The following is a 22,172-nucleotide window of genomic DNA, read 5'->3' as shown; positions in this document are numbered from 1 at the left end:
CGGTTCCACATGGACGTGTGCTACATATCTCACAAGGCATAATAAAAAAAGACCGACAAACAATATGCGAGCGAAAAAATTTGCATTTTTAAAGAGAAACGCATAGAAAACAAAATAGTTTGAAAGAAAAAAAATGCGTGCCTGTCTGCACTGCATCGCAAATGCTCTTAAATTAATGAATGCTAAAAAAACAGTGGGTATGCTAACATAAATAAATATCAAAAACATAAATCAATGAACTGAATTAATAATAATGCAGATTATTAAATCGAACTGCAAACGTATCAATGCATTTTATAACAGACATGTCTAAAACATGCTTATATATATATTGTTTTCCGCACTTTAATGAACACTTTTAGTTTGTGATGCGCATGCATTATTTGTTGTATAAATCTTGGCCGCATTTGCATTGCAAAATGCAACTGACAATCAATCTATCAAATTGTTCATTGGGTGCATGTGCTATGTATGTAGATACTTATCTTGAAGCTTCTAGATGCAAAATGTGATTAATAAAATGTATCTTCACTTGGCTTTCACATATGTAGCATGGCAACAGTTGATTTTAAATAAATGAGTATACCCAAGAACTGAGTGCATTTCAGTTAAATGACCCGCTTTCGATGAAGTTATGAGCTACGTCCTAGTTTTGGTCTCCGTTCGGCGATCATGTCTCTGCAATTTGCATGACCACTAATTGCTGGTACTAAAAAAAAATGCTAAGTAGTTTGAAGGAACTTTCATCTGGAATTTGTATAATCTTTTAGCTTGGATGGCTGCGCATGCTCCGCCTGTCGCTCACTTGCCCACATAAATTTCACATTTGACACTATTGAGGCAGCCGCCGCTCCACATGCAACATATATATAAATATCCATATCTGAAGGATAGGATGGAAGGAAGGCAGGCAGGCAGGAAGGGGTCATGTGACATGCGTCGTTGGCTGTAAATTTATGCGCCAAGGTGTTGGCGTTGCTGCGGAATTGGTGTTGCTGCTGCTGCAGTTGCTGTTGCTGCAGTTGTTGCGGGAATAGGTGTTGCTGTTGCCGCTGGGCGTGTGTGTCTGTTGACATGTAATTAGTGCGATCTCAACACTTCTGTTACAGTTTTTTCTCTTGTCCGTGCCTGGTGATTTGCCTAAGCCAGTATTCAAATTCAATTGCCACACTTTACAGCTTTGTGGGTGGTATGTAAATAAATGTGAATAGCTCTCACAATGAATAAATTGTTGTTGTGTCAAGACACAGGATCAATCAATCGCCTCAATGTGAGTATTTAATTGCATTGGAATGGAAACCAGGTTCAGTAATTAAAGCAGAAACTGCTGCCGTGATTAACGCTGTGCGCATACACAAAGCTGACATCTGGATGGCAAGCCGAACATTAATCAACCGACATAATTCTCCATCTGGCCGTCGGAGCAGGCCTACTTAGATATATCCATAGATATATGTACACGTACGTTCGGGTTGTCAAATGTGCATGGGGATATTGAAATAGTTTGGCATAAATATGATGTATGAGCACTCGGCCCCATTATGGGGAACATGTGAAAAACTGCACGCGATCATTAGACAAAGGCATCCAGCTTACTATACAGTATACAGCATACAAAGCCTTGCCATTGAAAATGATTTTCACAGTTTTTGCCATTTGGGCGGGGGAGCTGTGGCTGTCGAAAGATTAATGACAGCTCCAAACAGCAGGCATGCACATGGATATTTATGTGGCTATGACTATGGATATGGATATGGAGATAGACTTGGATAACTATTACGCCAGTCTGTGCATACTCGAATGTGTATGCCTATTATGTGCAAGGCCTTGGCACAGGCTCAAATTAATGATACACTTGCAGTTTTGTTTTCTCGTTTCCATTTAATTGAATTACAAACGAGCGGATTACCATCCCGAGAGTCCCCGGAAATTTATCATGTGCCAGCTATGCTCTGAGCCGCAATGAGGCATGACGACAACGCCACTGAAGTAATTGCATGTGGCCTCCGCCGGGGAGTCCTAGTTGCACTCCAGGGGTGACTTCGCTGGGTTCAAGGATGATTGAGGGTCGGAAGGTCAAAGGAACTGACGGGAAACATGAAATGATAAGTCGTGTGGTGAATGTACGAGAGAAAATTTAAGGGTTCTAAAAATTCCAAATTTGTGTTGCTAAATTTGTACATTTTCAAAAAACGTGTTTAAATTATATATCTAGATATCTATAATATCTATCGATATACCCTTAAATTTGCTTATTTTTTACAGCTGAAATGTTGCATTTCTTCGTCCTGTCATATCTATACCATTAAAATCACTATTCACCTAGTCAACCTAATATAAACTGCAAAACGTTTTCGATTTTTCACATCAGCTTTTCCTGCACTTCGGCAGCAAAAGAAATTGTATCTTGTAGTCAAATTGTAGTGCGAATATAGAAGGAATAGGAAAAGGACTACTGGCTAAGGACCTTCGTTAGCTGTCAAGTTCTCTTGTGCAACGTTTTGCAGTTCCTAATGAGTTGCGAAAGTCAGCAAATTGTCTTGGCACATCCACCTAACGATGCCCGGATGGATGCCCCACCTGTACGTTTGTCTGGATTCACCTGGTGGTGGCGGGATAGAAACCAGTTTTCGGCCTGCGGTCACATACACACCTGCAAAGGAGGAGAGACAAATACAGAATTAGTAAGTTATGCGATGGTGCAAATTAAGATGAATGTCATAATTTCAATAAAAATGAAATCTATTTTCGAAAACGACGAAACGACCCAAGCAGAAACCAGTTATTGACCGCAACTCTCCCCATCTCGACCATAATGTTGGCCCAAACACGCGCCCACACAGCCACCAAAAATTAAAGAGCCAACTTTGATTCAGACCTCAATTCGCAATCGGGCTGAAAGAAACCGATTTTAGATGTCTTATCGCAGTGACGCTTGCATAAATTGCGATTCCTTGAATTTTGACACTTTCTACGTTGTATTTTTATAGCCATTCTTTGTTTGGCAAACTGCTTGCAGTCTGTGTGAAACTAAAAGCCAAAATAAATATCGAAACGGAAAGCGCACACTAGGCAAATTCGCCAAAAAGTTCATGTTTCGAACCATTTAAGTTTTGTTTTCGATTTTGCACCCCTCAAAAACAGTGGAAAAACAACCACAGACGCGTAGGCCGATTCCGATGGCACGGGGGGCGTGGCAGCAGTCGTATATAACTATACACTATATGTTTATAAATGCCCTGTGTCTGCTGGCGGCTTGCTTTGATATTAAATCGTCCGTCCAAGAACAACCACAGTACCCCGCATGAGGAATGGCCAAAAAAGCCGGCGAGCGTGCGAGCCACTCGTTTATTTTCTTTTAGAGAAAATTATGTCAGGGGGAAGGCGAATTTTTTCGCTATAGAATATAAAAGAAATTCAAACAAAAAAAAATTGCCTCAGAAATTGCCAAATGAAATGCCAACAAAATCGACGAAAATGCTGCCAATGGATGCGGAAGTAAATTGTAGAAAATGTTTAACCCCCGAGTTGATTGGATCGAAAGTAATAAGTTAACTTAAATTCTAGTTGTGCAGAAATTCCCAATGCAGACGGAAGATTTATCATAAACTTTATTATATCTTTAAGGCACTCAAATCTTATATAATTTATAGTTTCGTTTTCTTTTTATTATGATTGTTTTAGTTTTGGCTATATTTCGCAAATAAGTAATTGCTTGAGATACTTGTGACACATTTTTTATGAGCAATAAAATAGTGATGAATGAATACCTGTTTTTGTATAATTCTTTGGGAGGAGCTGTCTCTGTCGCAAAACCATAAATTTAAATTCTTCCAACAAAGTTTTGGACTTTGGCTAATAACTGAGACATATTTAAAACGTGTCAAACGGACAGATACCCAAAATAAATAGTTTTGTCAAAAGAGTGTTCCATACAAATTCATTCTTTGTTGTTTGTCTCAAGAATTTGGAGAGGCTGTCACATAATAAACGTCAACGGAAGCAATTTATTTCTTAATTATACATTTAATTTGCCATGCGAACATAGAAAAAATCATTAAATTCGAGCATGAACAAAGGCTGAGTGTTCACAGCGATTTGGTCTAAAAAAATGGAAAAACTACATTTGAATATTCATAGGCCTGGTGTTGGTGGTCATTCCAATCGGATCGGTTTGGATTGGATTGGTATTTTGGATCGTTTGCCTCGGAAAGTCAAAGTCGTGATATATCAGAGCACCCTAACCTCTCCGCCGTCCCGCTGATCTGTTTTTTTTTTTTTAATTTTTTATTTTTTTCTAGCAGCGAATAGTCGTGCCCATGTCCCCTGTCTATGTCCAAAACTCATTTGCATGTTACAAGTGTATACAATTAAAAAATGTTAGGAATAACAACAACTATCGGCGCACAGGCTGATTAATATTCGATTTTGGCTACGTCAGAGGCGTCTGAAGTCAGCTGGGTGTGGTGGCCGCTTCAATAATTAATGTCAATTACGCATTGTTAAACACTGAAAAGCATTTAGGCCAGAAATGGCCCGATGTCTTATTCCTAACCTGAAACCATAGGTGAAGCCTTGTAGACAGGCATTATTATTATTGTATCTTAATCTGAGGCTCACACACACGCACACACAGTACGGCCAATTTGTATTCATTAGCTGGCCCCGCACCGCAGTCTGTAATTTAAAATCGTTAAAAATTTAATGAGGCGTTAATAATATGGTTTTTGTTTTACTTTTAGCCCGGCTCACCCACCGCAAACCCCATGCTTCTGCTCCGCCTCCCCATCCTCCTCGTCCTCCTTGAGCTCTTGTGGCCCAGTGTCCATGGTGTTCCAGACCATGTCTACGGGGTCTGTCTTTAATTTTCTTGTCGCAGTCGTTGTCGCCGACATTGTCATTGCTTTTTACTGCAAATGAGTGCCGCGATCCGTGCTAGTTCCTTCGCACTACCAGCGATACACTGAGCGAAATGCCATCTATTTAGAAGTTAGAAAACCAATAGGGCTGTGCCTTAAACTACGAGCAACAATAGAAAGCATTTCTGATATGCTTTGTTTTGCAGTTAAGACATACGTGATGTGATCATTTAACACATTTTTTGATTTATATAATTATAATGGTTATATTTTGGCAAGTTTTCATATAAGGGGAATTAGTACTTTATTAAATATAAACACATATTCCTTCAAACTTTTAGCACAAGTCATGGGACTAATATACTAATCGGGTTTTTTCTCCGTGGACTCCGTGATGTCCCTGTCCCAGACGGTGCCACAGGTATCCGTGAGTGTGTCTCCCCCATCATCATCATCGTCACCCAGCCCACCAAACGAATGGGCATGTGTGGCAGGGTGTCAGGGGATGTGGCATTGAGGGAGCTGGGGTATCTGGGGGCATGTGGCAGGAAAGCCGGCGTTCTGTTGCGGTTGGCGCGCTGGGAACTTAATTGACTTGCAAGTGACTAATTGTGCATGAGTTCGACATGGAGAGCGGCGGAGAGGGAAGGATCTACCTTATAGCGATGTAGCCAAAGTCGATGGCGACAAGCAGACGGTGCGTGTAATATGAGCTATGCCAAGAAGAGCGGTGCAAATGAAGTTGTTGAGTGCCGGCTGTTATTGCTATTGTTGCTGTGGATGGATGCCTTGGCCTTTGTTGCTGCTCAGCTGCTAATGCCGTTGTTGGTAGTGAGGCGTGCCGCCTAAGCAGCTTTAAAAGGATGACGATGACAGGGCACAGACAGCGGCACAAAACAGCCGCAAGTTAACTTGGCCAACACAACCTGGCCCGTTCGTTCGTTCGTTCGTTGGTCGGTCACAGGCCATAAATTGGCAGTCGGGCAGTCGGGTAGAAAAGATGAGATGGTCAGGAACTCAGAGCTGATTGCGATTTATCTTAGGCATTGGTTTGAATACACGTTCGGCTACTTAAACAAGTTTCGCGAATCAGTGTTGATTTATAGATGTTTGTCTAATTTTCTAACTTAATTAATTTAAGGCATTTCAGCAAAATGGGAGATATAAGTAAACTAGTTAGCAGTAAAATTTTACAACGTAGTGGCCGTTTAATTAATTGAAGACAAGTCAAATTGTTATGCCAACCACTTATTTCTCGCCGTGTATGGCGATGACTTGCGTTTGACATTTTGCATCATGACCATTTTTGGGCTGGCAGCAAAGCCAAAAACCCGAAGAAAAAAAAGTTGGATGACAATTTCTCAGTTTTGCAATCTCAGAATTAGCCAACAAAAGCAAACAACAGAAACCACAGCAAACTGACATTTACGATTGCGATTTTCAGCAGCCTTTGTGCAAAAAATACGAGTGTGTTGAGTGAAAAACCCGAAAGTAGTTTGGCAAACTTTATGCCAAATGGATTTCGGGCAATTGCATTTTCCTTTTTTGTTGTCATTGATATGTCCAATAAATTGTCACGAAATCGGCGCCGACATTGCCATGTGTCATATGTGTCCTTATATACGAGTATGCCCACATCGGTGCATATATTGTATATATTTTATTTTTATTTATTTATTTGACTGGCGGCCTGAGTGGCGCAACGTGAGATCACAGTTCACTGGCTGAAATAACTAAAATTAACTAATTGCTGTTAATAAAGTGCCAAAGGCGAATGGCGGCACCGCAAGCAATACTACATTTAATTAACTAAATTAAAGTTAATTAAAATCTTGGCAGAGCACGAAGATGCCTGAAAATAAAAAGAGCACGAAAGAACTGCAATTTCTGAACCAAGGGAATACGAAGTTTAGCCAATTTTGAGATTAATCAATTAGTGTTTCAAACTTTGCCTAACTTCATTAGAGAAGATTTCGTGTACCTTTAGGTGAAGGAACTCATCAATCATTAAGTTTTCTTTTGATTACAACATAATTTTTGCTTTAAAAAGGGCTTAAAAAACTTGTGCACTTTACTCTTAAAAACATGAACAATAAATAAGCAAATTTATGGCACTTTAGCAAGGTCTGCGAAAAAAAAGGCGAGTAACGCAAACCCAGTCGCAAAAGCCGCTGATAAGGCAAAAACTTGAAGATAATTTATGTAAGGGGTAAATAATTACGATAAAGCGATAATGTTATATATTTTACAACGTCTCGAGTTAAATGCAGCTGACAGTCAGTCGGCTGTCAAAAGGCGGAAAAAGGCAAAAATACAAAACTTCGCTTGAAATCGAATGTTGTGACTGCTGTCTATGCCCCAAAGCCTTTTGGCAGTTAGGCAAATGAGTTGACTTTGCGGGCTTGAAACGCAGAAAAAAAAACCTCCGTTTATTTAAATTAACACCGCCAAGACCCCTCTCGCATTTTTCCAATTTCAGTTTGGATGGAGTCTCTTGTAATTAGCCCGCCTCAAATTGCCGGCGGTTAAATATGCATTAATTAAGTGTTAAACGCCGCGACCCGGGAAAGTTTGTTCAGCTGCCGCGCAGTTGAGCGGCGGCAATAAATACATAAATAAATAACCTAATGAAGCTGCCAACTGGAGACTTTATGGCACCAACTTTCTACTGCACTTTTGTCACACGGTGGGTGGAATTTTTATTTTTTTTTTAGTACAAGCTATTTGAAAGCAATTACGAGCACACTGCCCGCCAAACACACCCACGCTCGAATAATGTCATAAAAATGCATCAATCACATGGGACATGTGGCTAACTGGCCGTCCGTTGGTTAGTCATTAAATTGGTTAAAAGCCAGCCATGAGTTGGCAATAGATGCGATGTTCGGATTTCATTTTCACAAAATCCGGCAGACGCATTATATTCAATTGCCTTTCGGTCGGGGCTGGCTGGCTGGCTGGCTGATGTCACTTGGCCAACTGCGAAACGGGTCAATTGTAATAACTGGCTGTGATTGCTGTTGTTGCTGCAGCAATGTTGCTGCTGCTATTATTAGCTAGATAGAAATACAAGCTAACACAATATATTTTATTTATTTAAAAATACAATTTTTTGTAGACTGCGTTGTGCTTATCAAGAACATATGTGCGTTTCAAGTTCATTATCAAAATAATATCGTTTTATTGCAACCCACAATCTTATCACTGCTTTTATTAAAATGACATTGAACTTGACAATTGAAAGGTACGTGGATGAAGTGCCAATTTCGGGACTTCCCACTAAACAAAATAAGCAAAACTGAAACCTAACTAGTTTGGAGTGGGACTTCAAGAATATTGTTTGATTGAGAGTCTTTACAGCAAAGACATTGTGTAAATAGTTCTTTATCAACACTCTGCACGCGTTTGATTAGACAACTCAAAGCTGCTTTTGTACAAATCCAGTTGCCTGGGTTTTTCCACTATTTCAGTTTTTTTCTAAAATGTATATTTATTCATTTATCGATGCAGTTTGCTTTTGCTTTTGTAGCGTGTTGGCCTAACAATTAGCACAGCACCCAATCGCCAATGGCCGGCTGCTATTCGAGCAGCCAAACAGTGTGCCGTTCAGATACATATATGTACCCAGTTTTATGTTTGTGTATAATGAATTCTGGCAGCGTGTCGATTTTCAATTGCATCATCAAAAAGCACGTGCATGCTATGTATATAAAATAATAACATAAAACTGAAAAAAAAAAAAAAACACCAGAGCAGCAGGAGCAGAAAAACCAAGAAAATGCAAACTAAAACGCATTCAATTTAGAGACAAAAGGCCATAGAAGAGACTATATTCAAAATCGCATTTCTGTGAAAATTGCCAAAAAAAAAAGGAGAGACTAAAATTGCATTTGGCTCTTTTTTCTAAATAACTTTTTTTTTGTATTCGGTGTGGCATATAGAAAAGCGATTTTCACAGCCAAATGCACAAATGAAAATTAAAATGCAAACTGCTGACTGAGACGTCGGCACAGAGATGCGGCCTGACTCATCGGCAGCGGCAATACTAAAATTGCAACGAGTTGCTGCAGTTGTTGCAGTTTGCAGCCAAGCGAGCGACAATGACGACCGGCGACAGTCTGTGCTGAAAGTCTGCGCCCCGTTAATTTGGCAACTGCAAAAACGTGTCTGTGCTCCCCGGTGCCTCGTTTTTTTCGCCATTTATTTCTTACCCATTGTCAGTGGGAACTTAAATTTATGCCAGAAGTTCCCCTCACACAAAAATGGTTTACGATGACGTACTAGTACTTTCATATGCATCTTACCTTCAGACTTCTTTATATCTTCTCTTTTATTATCTCTTTTTTTATTTGCAAGCTTTTTTATTTAACTGCTCTTTCAGGTGAATTTTTTTTAAATATGCATATATATATATATATTATATATTAAAATTATTCGTTTATTATCTCTGCTTCCCTTGCCATGCACTTCGTTGCGAATTTAAAATTTCCCCCATCTTGCCTAATCACTTGCACATTTCTGTGCAATTTTTTTTTGGATTTTCCTTTTGAATTTTATTATGCATTTCAATAGCAGACATTGCACTCAAATAAGTAAGTAAACTGAACGATCTGGTTTGAGATTGCCCTGCTGCCATCCAATTGAACGCAATGAAGCGCTGTACGATGAAAGTTGCCAAGTTGTCAACATTTCATTTGATATTTTATTTCTCTTTTGATTTCCCACTCTGGTCCACTCGGTCACAGGGTCTTTGACACTTGGGAGCTGGGGCAATTAAATGGCTGGGGCACCCCGAAAATATCCCCATCCCCATGCCCCACAGAACATCCCCCCCATCCGAGTATCCGACCATCTACCATCCGGATTGCATTGCATAAGCGGTGGGCTTTGGGCTCTGCTCTCTTTACTTTGGGCCGCAAATATTTGCCAGCTAAATTTAGCAGCGCGCCAAAAAATAAAACATAAAAAAGGCAACGGACCAAGCGTTTCAAACATACATTGCCTATTTTACCAAATTTTCTCTCTTTATATTTTTTAATGCTGTAAAGATTGGGTGCCAACATTTCGGTTGGTCGCTTTGAACGTGATATAGGCAACGCATTTGGCCGATATACACATATATACAATACATATACCCTACAGTTCGGTCAATATTTATATATAGCTTATATTTATTACAAACATATTTTCTTGTTTTTTTTTTCTGGCATACCGCGGTATTTTTCGTCAATTTTATTGGTCAAATATTTGTTTAATAAATCAGCAAAGGGAAATATTTCGAAATTTTTGAAGAAACATATACACACGATGTTCACAATAAATAAAAAATATGAGAAATTTCGGGTAGGGGAGCATTCGGAATGCATTTCAGTTGGAGATTTATGTGTGCCCCAGAATTAATTAATATTTATTTATAGTTGACTTTACACGAGGCCCAAAGACAGAGCTCTCTGTGGCGACACTTTGCAATCGATCCATTTGCATAGATATTTATTTCAGATACGACGAGTTCACACACTTTATTTAATGAGCTGTTGATGGAGAAGCCCCAAGGGGATTTCTGGAATGCTGCTGCTTGATGTATTTTACGAGTAGAACACTAAATATTTGGGTATGATTTTATGTGGTTGTCGTTGAAATTTGAGGGCATTGCAATTTCCGCAATATTTGAGGAGATAAGCTACAATAGTTTGAAGAAAGGAAATGATTGTACGCTTATTGCGAATATATTTTAGAGATTGTTAAGTTTTTTCGTTTCAAAGAAATGAAATAATGCTATGTTTGGGCTCCATTCCTATTTGGTTATAAATGCCACATAATACGTCAGCTATGATTTGCCTGATTTGGCCAAAATAAATTCGCAAGAGGGGGAACCACAGCATCAGCAGAAAAAAAAGAATAGAGAATAAAACTTAATTAATTAGTGTCAAAATGGCGCAAGCCGTAGCCGGATTTGGGTATTCCTGGAGCTAATGGACCTGAGCTTGGATCTCCGGATGAGGGCAGGTCAGTCTCCTGCTGCTCCTGCTCCTACTTCTGCTTCTGTTTCTGCTCTTCCTTCGATGCTGTCAGTGGGCAAATTAATGGAATCAGCGACGCTATTAGCCAACTACGGCTGCTGCCCCGTCCTGGCCATAACGGCAATTTATCTTTTAGCCCGAATTATCGATCGCATTTCATATGAGCGACAGGCCGGGGCATCGCTTGAAATTTAACTTTTGTGCCCTGCGCACACTTTGCCGCTTTTCGTTCGGTTTCCTTTTTGTTGACTGGGTCTGGGCTCCACCGAAAACTTAATGGTTTATCTATGTTTGCCATTAGGTAACTGTCAGTTCCGCCAGCAACAAGGGTAGTAGCGTTACCCACACACAGACGCAAGCAGCAAAAGAGTCGATACCGAGTCGACTGTTAACTTGGCTTATTGAGTTGTACGGCCCGAGTCGCGACCTTTTTATCGCTGGCCAAGTTTCTGCAAGTCGCAAGTCGCAAGACGGGCGGGTCTCGAGTAATTTCCTAGTGCCAGTTTCTGGTAATGAAAAAGGGGAGCGCCAAGAAAACGGACGGCAACAAGAAACACAATTTTTGGCACGCGAAACTTGCGCTTATTCAATTTTCAAACATCGCCCCACCGCCAGCCAACATGGCGTATGAGCGCTTCCGCTTTGCTTCACTTCCGCTGCGCCGCACAAAAAGTCCAAGCCCCGTCTGTCTATCCTGTATGCACGCGGAGAAAATTCGACGTGTTTCGCTTGGCATTCAGATGCATTTTTAATAGCAAAGAAAGCATTATTCTTGATTGGTGAAGTACAGCAGTTAAAATGAAATGAAAACTTGCGATATTCAAAATGTACTACATGTTTTATTTAGTTGTTCATTTAGGCACCTGTTTTTGTCCAGTGATTAGTTTGAAAGCTTGAAACGAACATGAACAAAGCGCGCCGCAGCAATCATTCATAGTGGCATTTAGGCGGCATTGTTGTTGCGTCTGCCGGGTGGACAGGAATTTTGGGTGGTGGTCGTTGGGTGGCTCAAAATCTAGGGGCTGTTTGCTCCTGCGGACAAAATCCTTTTTGTGTGTGAGGGGTTTTTTGCATGCGACGTCAAAGCTGGCGTCGGCAAACTTTTTGGCTGTTTACCCTCGTACACTGAGCGACAGGGCCCACCTGATTCCCCCCGCTCCGCGATTGTTAATTAAGATGAATGCGTTGCGCGTTTAACGGCTTAAATGGAACGGAAGTTTTGGGCTCTGCGGGTGGCAGTCTGTCTGTCTGCTTCAGGCTTCCTACCTACTCCTTCCTCTACTTGCTTTTCTTGCAGTGTATTTATTGAATGGGTTGGCCATTCTCATATGACAAAAAATAGAAGAAAAACGAAAAAAACAAAAAACCTGGGAGAGTTCAAGGAAGCGAAAGACCCCCTGCGGCCAACTAAAACATCCCATCCGTTTGCATAATCTTTAATATTCAAATGCGGGCTGAGTGAGGCGAAAAGGAAATACTGCTTTACGACCATTATATAAATAAGAAATCTGACATAATGTCGGGACGACAGTGTGAATGATAAGTGATGTTTGTCACGAAGGATTATAAAGGGAAATGTTTCATTTTAATGTGTAGTCTTCCCGGAGGAAGCTTTTTCCCGCACACTTGCCAGCCTGTCACGAAGGATAATAAGCCAAAAGGTTTAACTTGAAAGGTAAAGTCGGTTTTATCTGTTGTTAAATGGACAATTTGCCAAAAGTTTCAGCAGTATTTGGCACAAGACCATAAAAACGAAACTAACGATAAATCAACCGAGCTTCGCATTTTTTTTAAACTAACAAGTATTACTTTTTAGAGCAAAGCAATAGAATGTTGTGCATATACATATAACTTCGAATAAAAATAAAGCGGAAGGTATCTAGCCATGTTAGATCCTTTGAACTGTTTGTATATATATAATTAGACATCCTGCAATTACCGAACATCCCGAATCAGCCTGTAAAATCCAATAAAATATGTCAAAAATTATGCCTTTGATCTGCCATATCATCTCGAGGGTATAGTTGACTTTCTGCAATTTTCATAAATCGATATGACAACTGTTCCGTTTTCGGGACTTAAAGCGGACCACCCTATCGCCGGTAATCCCATCAGTTAAATATTTTTTGTTGCGTGCCAGATTTATGCAAGCACGCAAACGGAGTGACTTGTTCGTGTTGCGTGTTTGCAGTTAATGCGACCATAATTTAATATTTCTGTGTGCAAAATGTTACAATACCCTCGACTGTCTCGGCGCCCTTCTGTAACAAGTTGTGCGCCCATTGTGGATCACAATCAACCCTCATCTAGGGCAGATTTGCCGGTTTTGAGGGATGGTTCCGTGGTCCGTGGCAGCAACTTGTGTTGCAATTGTCTCGCATTTGACTGATGAGTTTCAACACCGTCATTTCAAAGGCAGGGGGACATTCAAATGGAAGTTGGGGGATACCGAGCGGGGCAATCAACAACCCTCTTCAGAAATTAAGTTGTGTCGAAATCGATGCCGTTGCGAGGGGATGTTGAACCGAACCGAACCAAACCGAAACGTCGACGCCGACCGCATGTCAATCATAATTAAAACTTTGGCCCTCGGGAGGGAGTCAGGTTGAGTCCGCTCAGCTGTGAGCTGTAAGCTGGCTTCGGGCTTCAGGCTTCAGGCTTATCTTATCGCACGCTTGATTGCTTTCCACGGCCCCCAGACAAACTGACGGGGAGTTTGTGCACCATGCCATATCACTTCATGCTACTATATCTGTATATAGCATCTGCAGTTGGTCAGCGAACCAGTCATTCATGCAACTCCAGCCGGCCATTCATTCAGTTCCATCCGTCCACAGGGAGTATCGGACATTTGCTGCCAAATATGGCAGACTCTGAAGTCTGGTCTGCGCCTCATTATCAATTTTCCATGCTGCAGGCACTCCGGGAAGTGCGGCTAATTTAGCTAGAATCTAGCTGACAATCATTAAAACCCCAGTTCATTTTTTGGAGTTGCCTAGGTACATTTCCCTTTTGTGATATAACAACTTACTATTTAGTATAGTTAATATAAACATTTCAGTTGAACAGTTCATTATCCAAGCTTTGTAATTGAAATCCCATAAAATGGTATTTAAACTGAAATTTTTGCTCATTCTAGCTTTTTTTATCAGCATTGCCAAGTGGAATGTGCGTTCAGTCGGTCATGCAACATTCGCCTGTCAGCGGCAGACCAAAAGATAAAGAAGAAGCTGGAAAACTAAACGCAAAAATCCTACAACTTCTCCCCTGCTGCTCCACCAAACTGCTACTTGAACCCCTGCCAAGTGAGTTTCCTTCCTCGTAGTTGCTGCCGTCAATGTGTCTGCAACAATTGTTGCCATCATTTGTTGTCAAGCAGCAGAATCCGCTGTCTGTAGCCCTGTCTTTCTATCTGTATCTGTATCTGTATCTGTCCCCGTTTGCCGTTTAAAGACTTTGCTGGCAATTGTTGTGATTTCCCTGTTCGTTCTCCTTGTTAACGCTGCTGCTACTCCTTTTCTTTCTTGGCCTGTTGCCGCTAAAAGTTGTTGTTTGGGGCATTAGGACATCGAGCAGGCAACAAACAGCTCGCACCACTTGCACTTATTTGTTGCGTGTCTGGCAAGCCAAGCGGCGAGTGCCAACTTTGCAGATACTTATACTTATGTGTACTCAACCAGATACAAATTACAAATGCGCTGCCATAGGAAATCGGTGCCCCTTACCTGTAACGAAAGAAAAGAAATTAAGCACAGATTTAGTCAATGATATGAAATGGATTTTTGTATAATAAATTTATATGAGAACTACTCCAAAAATTGTTCATAGGTAGAAATGGATATATTGACAAGATATTTTTGTATGAAATATTGAAGTTGCCCAAATCGAGTGAATTTCAAATCATCCTTCACATCAACTTCCCCTATTTCTATTATCTATTTACAATGTAACCGCCCTATTTTAATATCCATCCGACAACCATAAAATACTTTGAAATGTTTAGCGCATTTTGTTTGAATTCAGATTTAATTATGTGGCAACAACGGGCTAAACAACAGGGGCACAGCTGCAATAGTGGATGCATTTGACTGACATCGTGACGGAGAAGGCGATCTGATGGAAACAGATTTGTTTATACAACTTGCAACTTGTGCGTGAAGGAAGATTTTCCCCATTTTCCCTCATCGGCCTCTAGAGGTAATTTGTTTGCTTGCTTGTGTGTCAAAGTTCAACATGCGGCGGCGTCTATTTTTAGTGCAGTTTATTGAGTGAAAATGTTTGGAAAATGCACTGTTTCACCTCCATTTACCTCTTCATCGTCTCGCCAGCATGGCGGCAATTAAAAGCCATTTACCAGCTGGACATGGCCAATAAGGGGGCGGAAAATGTGGAAAGAGGAGCAAAGGAGGCGCTTTCCTGTGGGGGGTCAGAGTTCATGCCTGGCCAAGTGGAAGTGGCTGCTATTCACTCACCGACTGACTGACTGAGTTCATGTGCACATGACACTTGCCTTGAATAAAATATGAGGAGCCACAGCAACCCCGCTGTTGATGATGCGCCGTGTCGAAAGACAAATAACGCATCGTCAAGTGGTTGGCTCCAACACGGCACCACCATCAACCCAACCCCACCACCACCGCACTGCACTGCACCACATTGCACCGCCACACGCACTGCAGTTTGTCGGGCGGCAAGTCCACGGGTCGTGCCACATGACAGCTGACACAGTTTGCTAATATTTTTCCAGCAGAGTTGACGGTGCACTATACAAAAAAGCTAAATAACTTTGCTTTGGGAAGATTTAAAATGTTAGGAACCACTTAATCTGTGACCGAATTTAGAAGATGATGATTCAGCACTGTTAGATTAAAATGTTCACCGAATTGTGCCCCATTTTTATAAGTACTTATCTTGTTTATATATTTATTTGATAAGCTCAATTTTTTAGCTAGAAATCAGCCGAGTTGAAAACAATGACAGCATTCGATGGCAGCGCGTTGACATGCAACCAGAAATGGGGTAGCAAGCGTGAAAAGTTCTTGACAAAAAGCAATGTACAATTTTGAAAATGTTGGGGGAAGCTGCATCCGGGAAAAACTGGGATTGGGATGGCTTGATAGCCACTTACCAGATGCCCTGCGCAGATTTCGGATTTACTGAGGGGCTTATTGGAAAAGTTTTGGTGGGGTAACTGTCTCTGACAGCCAAAAAACCCAGCGTTTGTGGAGTGCATGGCCAAAAGTTATTAATCATTTTATTTTGGCTTTCTATTCGACAGATGGAAACTTTCAGTGGCCGTCACTCGATTGAATGCACCCATTTCGAGTGGCTAAAAGCCAAGTGCAAATGTATGTTTGTGTAAAAGGTTGAGGAAAGGTACTAGACTAGACTAAGCCCTAGTAATGCAGAGTATATTGCCATTGCTGAATGCCCAACATTTTACAGCCAGGCAGTACATACATATAAGTATAAGCTCCACAAGATGTTACTAGACATCCATGTCTCTGCTCACCCTCATTGAGTGGCGCATTAGACTTATGATGATGATGATGCACCAGTCGTTCCTTAATGCCAGCACCCAGTTTCTGTTTAATCTGCGGCCCAGCCCCGTCAACAATTTTTTCAACATTTTTCAGGCTCTCTTAAATCATACCAATTTGTATGCATTAAATGCACGGCGACAGGCTAGCTAGATGGCTCGTCTGGATTTACGTAACGCACGCCCACATGAACGGAATTACAGACAAATATCCAGACAGCCCCCGGGTTCCCACTTAGCGCCCCACACTTGGCCTTCTCCATGCGGATGGATGGATGTACGTAGCTTGGGGTTTTTGCTCATCCCCGGACTGTCGAGGTCGCAGCTCTTGTACAGTTGACGCGATTTACTTGACATTTGTCGAGCCCACAAGGGGTTGCATATGTCATATATGTATGTATGTGTCCGCCCACTGGGATTCGAGGCCGAGCGGAAGCTCCAATCGAGGGACACCCACAGAGGTCAAAGTCAAGAGCGCAAATGTTGATGATTCTATTTTCAGATCTTTGTGCTGTCTCGCATTTTGCCTATGACAATTATTAATCAACTACCAACTGGGCGATAAATAACGACGAACAATTGCGCTCTTGTAACCCATTTGGTGACAATGAGGAAGCTGCTACTTGAGACTACATCCTCGATTTGATTCCTCTGAATGGGTGTCAAGTGCAGGGAATTTGGTGATTGTCGAGTGCGATCTCCAGAACCCATTCCTCCACAGCCAGTAAAAAACCATAAATTCGCCCAGTCAACTGCATAATTAACAGCACCCGAAGGCAGTAGAGACATTTTAAAATCAACCGGCTATTGGGGGTCAGACAATAAATGCTACAATAACAGCAGTAACAGCAATGGCAACGGGAACAACAGGAACACTTACACCACTAACAACAACAAAAAAAACATTAACAAAAAGTCAACAAAAACAGGAACAACAATAACAGAAACAGAAACAACCAGGCATTGTTCGACTTTTGTTTTATTGCAAACATTCATCGCCATTTGCGTTTTTGCCATAAAAGTTGCTCGTGTTTTGCGGATTGCTGATGTTGCTTTTGCCGTTGAGCAGCGATAAAATCTCTGAAATAAATGCCAAAGAATGACGGTCAGCTGAGGCGGAATCTTGTATACCCTATATACACGGAATCTTGATTTTTTGAAGGTCATAGAAAATATCAAAAAGGTCCCAGTGCAACTGAAATGGTTTGTAAACAAGACAATTAAAAAATACTGTACTGCAAAATGGCTTATACCTTATGAACATAAGCGATGTTAACATCTTTTATATAAGTATAAAATTTGATACACCGTTCTTGCTGATAGAAAAGCTTTTTGTTGTGAAATAATATTATTCTTTTTCTTTAGAATATACTTTGTATAACTTAAAATGAAAGTTCGCAGTTTGTTAGATTTTATTTTGCACACAAAGTAACTACACTGTTTCACTTCATGTCAACACTTCCCCTTTGATCCTTCCTGCTCCCTTTTTCATCTTGAAGTTAATTTATCCTGCGCCCACAACAAAAGGCAAGCACAGCTTGTTAAACATGTAAAGGCAGCACCGATAAAGCCACCAACACCAGAGCTATATATATATATTTGTACGTGTTTGTATGTATTTCTGGATACAAGCTCCAACCTTAGTCAGCAATTTGAAGCGATTCCATGACGACCCCAATGGTCTCGTTTACAAATTAAGCACTTCCAAATGGGCAGCAAATTAATTTTTATTGCGCACAGAGTTATGTAAATTATGGCCAGCACTTCGAGGGCTTGGGGGAAGTAATGTTGGTCTCTTGTTTTCCTTATAGACTAAACAGCTGGCGAAATGCAAAAACTTTGGCAACTTGCTGATATTCTGCCTAAATTCAGTGGGAGAATCTTTTGTTGGAAATTGTCAAAGTTTAGCCAGTTGCGAAATTGACTGGGAATCGGAGGTTTGGAAAAGGGGGGATGATGTCACGCAGACTAAATGGCAGTTTCTATTTAGTGCAGAGCTTTAACCTATATCAGCGGCACAGTTAGTCGCAGCAGTCGCATCATCAGCGCCAACCGGAAACGGAAGTGGCCAACACTTGCCGGCGTCAGTTTCCCTGTGTGTGCGCATGTGTTTGTGCATCTGCGATTATTCGAGGGAGGCTGTCTGCGTGTCTGTGGGACTTAAATTATGTTGCCAGCTTAACGTGGCTGAGATAAGCGCGGCTCGCTTTGATTTTGTCCGCTGCTTCTAGCCAAGTCATTAGCCGGGAATTATGTGTATTTAATTGCAATCATCAGCTAGAAGATTCAACTGGGGCAATGTGTGTGGTTCGGAAGGAGTAGCTTTAGTTGAACCAAGTTTATGGTCGTTATGGCCACCATGTGCTGTTTAATTTACTAACTATCGAGAATTGCAACTTCTCTCTATGTATGAGAAAATTTTAAGTAATTTTAGAAGTTACATCAATAATTAAGTACATTTAACTCGTTGTTTCAGAAAGTAATGGTTCTTGGTCATGGTTCCATTAAAGTTCTTCTTCATCTGAGCCAATTTAATGCTGTCTTCGTGTATTTTTCTGATACCTCTTATATATCCTCTTAGCGTACCAAAAAAAACACGTCTTTCAGAGCAACTTCAGCCATATTTCACCGTGTTGAATATTACAGTTTAGGTGGTACTATATTTTTTGTCCCCATCCCGATGACATTGCCATCTCCTTTCGTGACGTGTGTCGCGTCCTTTTGTGCATGTGGTCGACTTATCATTTATTTATGTGCTTTATTATTATTGTTGCCATTGTTTTTATGCCATTGAAACAATGATCCATGGAAGAGGAAGAGCTCAGATGATTTTCTGTCTGGCTGGCAAATTGAAGTGGCTGCCGGAGCGCAAAAAGAGTGGGTGGAATGGAAATGTTGGGCTGGCTGACATTTCGGAATTACGAGTGCGCTGCTTAAAGTGTCAGTGCTGCCATTGGGAATGCTTTTTGTTAAATAAATTATTTATGGGGCAGGCTGAGAGGCAGGTGTTGTATTCCGCTTCAGCTGGAGACACGTGGCAATGGCCTTTGATGGACCAGAAGAAGAAAAAACCAGGAAGTTTGCATAACCAGGAGAAGGACACTTAAAACCGAAACATTACATATTGTTGTCCTCTATTTTTGCACTTTTCCCACTTGACTCAATGACACCCCGGCAATCAAAAATGGCTCATTAATATGCATAAATAAATTACCGTCGATTTTCGAATCCATCGGCAATTGCAGAACATCAATCAACCGATCGATAAAATAAAAAATGTATTTGCCATAATCAATCAAAGAATATAAATTGGCAATGCAAAGAGTCCATGAATGCCAAGAGGTCAGAATGTCTCAGTTCCGCTCCCCCTTACCCCCTCACTTTTACCACACCCTGCGCTAATTGGCAGTGCAAAGCGAGTGTCCCTGCAACCCACAATCCACCCCCAACGCCCCACCACCCACAGGCCCACTATGTCTGTGGAATCTGCATTCAATTAACGCCGGAAACGCGCGCTAGAAGGAGAAGGGGAAAAGTCGCTGATAAGGACACGGTCACCCAGGAGGAAAAGAGTGCGGCTTTGCTGCAGAGACATGTAATAAATGTTCAACATTCTCGTGCTGCTTTAATTAATACAATTAAATGTCGAGTGTGAATAATTGAAATTGCGCGAGAAGATGACGGAGAATCCCATAAAAGAATTACGCATCGCAGGGGATATTCGAGCTTACTTATGTTTCTCCATGTATACAAAAAAGCGAGTAAATATCAACAAATAAACGATGGAGATGTTTGCTTGAATCAGCTGACAACACATTGGGGATCAGCATAAAAAACCAAACAAATAATTTCATCTTTATACTCGAATTTCGATCGATTCTATAAGTGATTCAAGGTTAAATGCCATTTGAGCTGTTCTCTGATTTTAAGTTGAATTTTCGCAATAAGCTTTCAAGTCAGTAAAGAAAACCCCACAAAGTACAAGGGACAGATTTTATTTACTAAGCCTCTGTGGTAGCCCTTTCAATAGAAATTAAATTTTATTTACCAATCGTTGCAGTTATAAGTTCCGCAACTGCATTCAGGAAGTTTCTAATTCCCTAAGTGCTCTTTCCCGGCCATTTCAAATGTTTTGCGAAATTCCAAAGAAGCTTAAGCAAAGTTGTAAACGCTGGCAAGTCAGAGCACTTCAACTAACTAGAACAACCCGCAACAAGAGCAGCAACACGAACCTGCCAAAGAAAACTTACGCGTTCTGAACTCCATTGTTGTTGCCCTTGTGGGTAGCTGGGTGGTTTGGTGGATCGTTTGGGGTGGTCTACAGGATTTGGTGGGGCTTTTGTGGGCGTGGCCGAGACACTAATTGCCGCCCGGCTACCTGGACTCAGTGCAGCCAGTTCCGGTGATTAAGAATGTAAACCGAAACCAAAACCAACTAGCCAACCTCCAGAGCTACGTGACACGGGACGGCGCAGAGTATCTGCACAGTAACCTGTTGAGCTTGAGATACGCCCGTGTATATATATATGCACGTAATTAAGTATCCGAACTGCTGCAGTAATATTTCATCACGAGATCCTGCTTAGTGTTTTTTCAATTAAAAGTTGTAAATTTTAAATGATGCGACAGCCTCGCCTGCGCAGCTGTGGAGGCTGTGGTAAAAGTTGGACAAACAGGGCCGAGGAAAGTATATAGAATCAGGAGCAGTTGGAAATTAATAAACAGTATGCAATTTTAAACAAGCCAGGCCCAAAATTATGCTCGAGCACCGGTTGACCTGCAAGGCAATGAACCCCGACTAAGGTCATCGTGCACCTAGAGTTCCATTCCACTTCAGGTTCGGCTGGACGGAAAATCTATTATGTAGCTAGCAAGTGGGCTTGGGGTTTTGTTTGCAAGTGCAAGCGCATTATGCAAAAGTTGTTCCCTTGTATTATATTCCATTTTCCGTGCTATTTTCATGGCTTTACCCATTTTTTTATTTTATTTTTTTTTTGGCCGTCATGTAAGGGGCACCGGCTCTTGACGGCGGCTCATGTGGAATAACTGGGTCGTGAGCTCCGGGAAAGCCAAGCTTCCAGCGTGAAAATTGCAATCAATTTTATTATGCTTCCCGGTTGCAGCGCTCTCCTCAGTTTCAGATATATGTGAGTATATATATACATATAGCTGCACAATTGGGCAAATCAGGCAGAACGGCAGGATGCACGGCAGCCATCGCCATACATGTACGTAGATGTGAATCGCGATAGTTGGCGGCGGAACAACGGAGACCCCGAGCGGGTTTCCTGTTTAACACGTGAACGGAGGGGCAGACAGCCGGAGTGAACGGATGCCAGCCCGATGGGGCTTTGAACGCCATTATCCTGAAGCAGGCCAATTGGCTGCCAGAAGGATTGGATCCAGAGCACTATCTTAATCGTTGGCTTATGTTACAGCAAATTAAAGTTAAGTCAAGTCGAACTAAATTACTGATTGTGTTAAGGATGTGGTGGGGAAAAGGAAGTGGGACCAAATGGTTGCTTGAAGCAACGGATGCCGAATAGTGTGACCATGGTAATCAATAAGGGTAAATTAATGTATTGTATAGGTAAACTAAGCAAAAGGTTAAAGTTGGATTATATAAAACAGATATACACGTTGGGATTTAAGAGCGTTCATTGCTGGTTTTCATCTTCTATCATCTATCTTTTAACGTGATCACGTCAACCTCAAAAGCTTTAAGTTTTGTAACATAAAGGTTGAATAACAGAC

General features: G+C 41.3%; 1 protein-coding gene and 1 long non-coding RNA gene across 3 annotated transcripts in view; one reads left to right on the top strand and one right to left on the bottom strand.

Moving 5' to 3' along the window:
- The window catches only part of dally (division abnormally delayed), a 63,688-nt gene that overhangs the window by 26,001 nt on the left and 15,515 nt on the right, over window positions 1-22,172 (bottom strand). The window lies entirely within an intron of this gene.
- On the top strand, window positions 19,378-20,248 carry lncRNA:CR45823 (long non-coding RNA:CR45823). Its single transcript, NR_133192.1, has one exon. It is a non-coding gene; the product is annotated as a long non-coding RNA:CR45823 (long non-coding RNA).

The sequence above is a fragment of the Drosophila melanogaster genome, chromosome 3L (genome assembly GCF_000001215.4).
Source record: "Drosophila melanogaster chromosome 3L".
In the NCBI taxonomy this organism is placed as follows: Eukaryota; Metazoa; Arthropoda; class Insecta; order Diptera; family Drosophilidae; genus Drosophila; species Drosophila melanogaster.
This window is presented reverse-complemented; position numbering and strand designations above follow the sequence as displayed.